The following is a 7,103-nucleotide window of genomic DNA, read 5'->3' on the forward strand; positions in this document are numbered from 1 at the left end:
CAAACCTTAGATCCACTAGGTAGTGCCAGGGTTCAGCATCAGCTCTATCATGGGTACTTCTCTCCTAAGTGCTCATCAAGACGAGTCGGATGACTAAAACAGCGTGTGCCTATGTTGCACCAAACCTTAGACCCACTAGGTACTGCCAGGGTTCAGCATCAGCTCTATCATGGGTACTGCTCTTCTAAGTGCTCATCAAGACGAGTCGGATGACCTAAACAGCGCGTGCCTATGTTGCACCAAACCTTAGATCCACTAGGTACTGCCAGGGTGCAGCATCAGCTCTATCATGGGTACCGCTCTCCTAAGTGCTCATCAAGACGAGTCAGATGACCGAAACAGCGCGTGCCTATGTTGCACCAAACCTTAGATCCACTAGGTACTGCCAGGGTTCAGCATCAGCTCTATCATGGGTACCGCTCTCCTAAGTGCTCATCAAGACGAGTCGGGTGACTAAAACAGCGTGTGCCTATGTTGCACCAAACCTTAGATCCACTAGGTACTGCCAGGGTTCAGCATCAGCTCTATCATGGGTACTGCTCTCCTAAGTGCTCATCAAGACGAGTCGGATGACTAAAACAGCGTGTGCCTATGTTGCACCAAACCTTAGATCCACTAGGTAGTGCCAGGGTTCAGCATCAGCTCTATCATGGGTACTGCTCTCCTAAGTGCTTTTCAAGACGAGTCGGGTGACTAAAACAGCGTGTGCCTATGTTGCACCAAACCTTAGATCCACTAGGTACTGCCAGGGTTCAGCATCAGCTCTATCATGGGTACCGCTCTCCTAAGTGCTCATCAAGACGAGTCGGGTGACTAAAACAGCGTGTGCCTATGTTGCACCAAACCTTAGATCCACTAGGTACTGCCAGGGTTCAGCATCAGCTCTATCATGGGTACTGCTCTCCTAAGTGCTCATCAAGACGAGTCGGGTGACTAAAACAGCGTGTGCCTATGTTGCACCAAACCTTAGATCCACTAGGTACTGCCAGGGTTCAGCATCAGCTCCATTATGGGTACTGCTCTCCTAAGTGCTCATCAAGACGAGTCGGGTGACTAAAACAGCGTGTGCCTATGTTGCACCAAACCTTAGATCCACTAGGTACTGCTAGGGTTCAGCATCAGCTCTATCATGGGTACCGCTCTCCTAAGTGCTCATCAAGACGAGTCGGGTGACTAAAACAGCGTGTGCCTATGTTGCACCAAACCTTAGATCCACTAGGTAGTGCCAGGGTTCAGCATCAGCTCTATCATGGGTACTGCTCTCCTAAGTGCTCATCAAGACGAGTCGGATGACTAAAACAGCGTGTGCCTATGTTGCACCAAACCTTAGTTCCGCTAGGTACTGCCAGGGTTCAGCATCACCTCCATTATGGGTACTGCTCTCCTAAGTGCTCATCAAGACGAGTCGGGTGACTAAAACAGCGTGTGCCTATGTTGCACCAAACCTTAGATCCATTAGGTACTGCCAGGGTTCAGCATCAGCTCTATCATGGGTATGGCTCTCCGAAGTGCTCATCAAGACGAGTCGGATGACTAAAACAGCGTGTGCCTATGTTGCACCAAACCTTAGATCCATTAGGTACTGCCAGGGTTCAGCATCAGCTCTATCGTGGGTACGGCTCTCCGAAGTGCTCATCAAGACGATTTAAATGACCAAAACCGCGTATGTCTGTGTTGCACCAAACCAGAATTCTACTAGGTAGTAGGTAGGTACTGCTACTACTGCCAGGGTTCAGTCAGGGTCATTTTGCTGTCTCATTTTAAAATATCACGAATGTAATTTTATTAGACGTTGATGCAATTGAGAGTAATTCTAATAAATTTTTTGAAACTTTAATGGCCATTGAAGTTAATCCGAATTAAAGTTAATCCGAATTAACTTCAATGGCCATTAACGTCTCAAAAATTTAATCCGAATTAACTTTAATCCGAATTAACTTTAATCCGAATTAAATGGCTAATGGTTAATGGCCATTAACCTTTTTAATTGTTAATTTTTAATGGTTAATGGCATTAGCGTTCGGCCAACACTGACTGTCACTATTGTTTAAACCCATTTAAGACCTAAAATCTGTTTTTGTAGTCACATTTTTAAGTTTTACACATTTTTTCTACATTTATTTTAGTAAATTTGTATCATTATGGATCTACTGATGTCTATTTTATTGAAATCCACTCAATAGTTTAGGCGCTATAAGTAAAAATATGATTTACTCGGCTTATTCGGCGGCTATTCAAGGTGGCTGTATTAATTTTTCTTTAATAAAACAGGTGTAAACAGGTTGTGAAGGGCAAGAGGAATCTACCGATATGTCATTTTTTTAAATCCGTCCAGTATCCTGAGCTACAGGGTGTACTGATTTTCAGTATTTAAACCCATAACCCTACTTTCTGTTTAAGTCGCAGTCGAGTAAAATGTTGATATTGGAGTAGAACGTGTACAAATGTATAGACAAAAGTGGAATTCATATTCCTCCAAGTTTCATATTAAGAGAATATCCCCTGAAAGGGTATTGTATTGTATTGTAGTTCGGGCGATTTTCCGCAACTCGACGACTGGCGCCTATTTTGCGTGACATGGGGGTAGGCTAGTCCTGCCAGCCCAGCTCCTCGAGGAAACCTATCAAACCTTTGATGTTGAGTAGGACCTCGGGGAGGTCTCTCAGGAATCCGAGATGTTTTGCCCTGTATGGGGCCACTCCGCTGCACTCCAGCACCACGTGAGAGGCTGTTTCTTCTGTCTCCATGCATCCTCTGCATAGGGGACTGTCTGTGACACCTGTTATAAAAAGATGTTTGTTAAATAGTCCATGACCTGTTATGACACTGGTTACCATGCTCAGTCGGGTCTAATTGAAGGAGCACCCTTGTGAGCTTTCCGTTGATGCCAGGCATGGCTTGTTTGGCCTGTCTGCATCCAGTCTGGTTTAGCCAATGTTCTGTGTGTAGTTTCCCTGTACGTGCCAGCAGCATTGAACGTACCTTGCTAAACGGTATCGGGAGGATCGGTTCTGGGCCAATCGCTCCCGCACTCGATCCTTGCCTGGCAAGCTCGTCCGCAGCATCGTTACCCCGGGATCCGCTGTGTCCTTTGATCCATTGTAGGGTGATCTTATTGTTATGACATACCTCCATTAGTCGTTCGTGGCATTCGTGTATAAGTTTGGATGTGACTATATGGCTTTTTAGAGCCATCAAGACTGCTCTACTGTCGGAGAGTATGCGGATGGAGGATCCTACTACCTTCCTTGCCGTGATGGCAGCCGCCGCGTTTATGATGCCCATGCACTCAGTCTGGAATACCGAGTTATGGGCTCCTAGCGGAGTGGTGATTGACATGTTCAGGTCTTCTGAGAAGGTTCCAGAGCCCGATCCGCTGTCTGTTTTGGACCCATCAGTGAAGATTCTGAGCTCCCGAGGATTGAGTCCTTCGTAATTGTCGTCCTCGTATAACTGTATTTTGTACCTTTTGTCGAAGATAGCTTGTTTATGAATCCGATCCGTGCCCGAATTGAGCACTGGAAATTCGTCATATACCTTATCCAGGCAAGTTGTGTGAAGAGCTCCTATGATGTTGGACCATATGTTAAGGGCTCGCAGCCTTACCGCTGAAAGGGTATAAGCGCTAAATCTGGATTCAGCTATTATTTTCTATAACAAGATGTATTTTTTCCGCAAAGTTATTTAGGACTTTTTTGTGTAGAATTTAATAAGCTTTAATGTTGCCTTACACCATATTTTCATAGAGAACGTATATTTAGAGTAAAACGCAAATTTCTCCAGGAGCAACAATCTTGGAAAATGTGTACCAACATTTTCCAAGATGGCTGCGATTCCTCGAGGTCCCCAAATGTCAAATAGTGTGGACATGAAAAAGAGACCTTTAATTAACATACATAACAAATTTCATATCTTTGGAAAGATTTCTAGGTGAGACTTAATACGTTTGTGCTATAATTGAAATGTAAAAAAATACTTTGTCTCGAATGTAAATTGTGGAAGTAGATTTATTTTTAAGTCGTAACGGCGTCCTAATATCATGTAAAACGGAAAACGTTGACCGCCCCCTTTCGCAAGTGTCCGGCGACCGTATAGCTAGATGTAATTAGCGCTATAGATCTTTCTATTACTTAGGCCTTATATGCAGCTGTGTTGGTCCATGTCGTGACACGACCCATTTGTGCATAAAAATTTTTATTGCGACCTTTGTACTGTTTGGATCCTGAATCCCTGGGGTTGGAGAGACAGGAGAGGAGGTTGTAATGATTTTAGGTTAACATAGAGAAAGTTGATCGAGAATAACTTCAAGAAGGGCTCGATAATTTGTATGTAACAAACAATACTCAACAGTGGTGCTTTCTTGACAGTATTGTTTTAAGTATGTTACTGCGTAGTCAATGCTTGTTATTATTATTTTTATTTTATTATTTTGTTTACACTAAAGGCTGAAGCCTTGTTTAGTTGACAGTGAAATGAGGTTACTTTGAATGGAAATATTGATCATCGATTTTTAAACTATAAGCAATTGGTTTATGAACGTTTTCATCATGTAGTTATTTATGTTAACCTCTCGTGTGTCGGGATTTTTTTTCAAGTAGTTTCTTACGCCTACGCATACTTTTAGTTAGGGCTTAAGGTTGCCAACCATATAAAACTCTAAGGGTCGGTTGCACCACTGTTTGTCATTGTTAGAGTTCGCAAAATTGTATTGTATGGAAAGTTTCATAGTAAACCGCCGCGGCGCGCCGGGTGACGTTGATCAGTCTGTCAAGTGCGGATGGTGCAACTGGCACTTAAGCTTGCATTTTAAAATCAACTCCCTGTTTCTCAAGAATCGATGATCAATGTTTCCCCGCGATTTAAAGTAACCCCCTACTAAGTACTTTAACCCTTAAATGCATATTGTTGCCAAATAAATACAAAGCAATATTGATGCATAATTAATTATAATACGCTTAATTATTTATATTAGGCCAGGATTACACTTGTAAGTTTTACTTACGTAAGTAGGGACAAAGCTATTTGCTAGAATGAGATAACGATATTCATATCTCATTCTGTAGTATAGCTGTGTCCCTACTTACGTAAGTAAAACTTACAAGTGTAATCCTGGCCATACATTAATTAATTTTATCATGCATTTAAGGGTTAAAGTTTACGTCCTAAAGTTATTCAAATTATTTAGTTAGAACATTTTTATTTTATTGTGATAATACTTACCTACATTTAATGAAAAGTCGCATTCATTACAAATTGTGATTTACATTTTCTTGAATAAATATTTTTTATTATTGTTATAGGTCTACCACTTTATCTTAGGCGGTTGTTGACCTTTTCGAAGCCACCGTAATCCGTCACAGACCACAGAGCAATATAGACCTACGTGCATATGCATAAAGTTCAATTTCAGTTTTGACACTTCAGTGTCGTGGCGTCCGGGTGACAGCTTTCATGTTTGACACTGCGTCGAAAAAGTTAAATAAGTTGCGCGGTGATTTGCTAGTAGATGGTAGCCGAATTTTGGGACTAAAACTAGTTTAATATCCTCCTATTATAAGACTACGGGCCTATTGCATAATAAAATACAAGCTAATACTATTAGTGATTTTGTACGTAAAATACAATACAATACAAATGAGTTTATTTCATTACTTTTTACAGCTTTTCTTAGTTATAGTAACAACTAAAAAAATCACTTAATAGTATTAGCTCTTATTTTATTATGCAATTCGGCCTAGGTCTTACAGTATTTTTTAGATGCTGGAGCCACTTTTGCAGTTTTGAACTTGGAAACCTTTAATTCCATTATAGTTCCAAATTCGATTTGATTTTGTCCTTTTAAAAGGAAAGCGGGGCTTAGGAGGATATATTTCCTTTCCAGTTAACATAATAAAAAATCAGCTTCATGCAACCAAAGCCTTTAGTCCTTCGAGCAACACCGGGAAGGGAGTCTGCATTCGCACTATTGCCCCTCTGCCGAAGCACATACCCAACTGGGCATGTATGTACAACACAACTAGCGCGGTGCGATTTGCTACTCATCCGTACACAAAAAGAGATCGAGGTGTGCAAGATTCGTCTTTGACGTGTTTCATTTTCTATGTATTTGTGTCGTCATTACAGATTGGATTTTGTATAGTGAGAAGTGCGACTGTGTGCACGTTACCTCCCGCAAAAATTGTACGATAAGATATCGCTTTGGAAGCCGGTGTTGCTCGAAACTACAGTCAGTCCATAGGTGACCATAGCACAGAATAAGTAACAGTAGGTATTATCATACAGAACGGCCACGCACCGCCCCGTACCGATTCGAATTACCTCGCCCCGCGACAGCAGATTAACGACCCTTTTGCCGACCGCTCAGTACTGTTTTTAAGCAACTAACTCACACAATGACGCATGCTGCGTGTACAGACGTGCCGTTTACACATAGAAACGCATTGATGTATAGCGTGTCCCCGGTAGCATTTATACGTCATTATGACGTATAAATGACGTCCCTTTGCTACCTGATGGGGTCCGCCCTGTGACCATAGGGGCTGGTGCGGGAGCACGCGCGCGTGTGCCATTTTAGGTAATATTCGCCGCACGCGTCCACGCCAGTTAGCATTGCTCATAGTTTCTCGTTAACCCGCTCACCGTGCAACTGCGCCAGCCAGCGGACGCCCTAATAACGTCTTACCAACCGCCTCAGTTAAACGGTAGACTTAAATTAATAACGTTTGTGAATTGAAAAGAGGACCATAAATGTTTTGTATCTATCTGACGTTTCTCTTTCAAGTACATCTGTCCAGGTTTTTCTAACCCTTTTAATGGCAAGAACGTTAAAAGGCGTCGAGACTCACGCTCACGACACGTAAGTGGGTCAAAATTATTTTCATTGTCTTGTTTCCGACCACTCTGTCACACTTGTATGTGTTTCTTATCAAATAAATAAATGAAAAGTAGAGTGCTATAACATGTCTTTATAGCTGTGGCTGTGTGTGTACTTGCGAAAATTTAAAACTAAATCTCATCCCATACAAAAAGTTCACTCCGTCACCTTTTTTGGGGACAAAAAACGAGAACGAAAATAATTTTGACTCAAGTATGGGACTTGTGGC

The sequence above is a fragment of the Cydia strobilella genome, chromosome 13, assembly GCF_947568885.1.
Source record: "Cydia strobilella chromosome 13, ilCydStro3.1, whole genome shotgun sequence".
Lineage (NCBI taxonomy): Eukaryota > Metazoa > Arthropoda > Insecta > Lepidoptera > Tortricidae > Cydia > Cydia strobilella.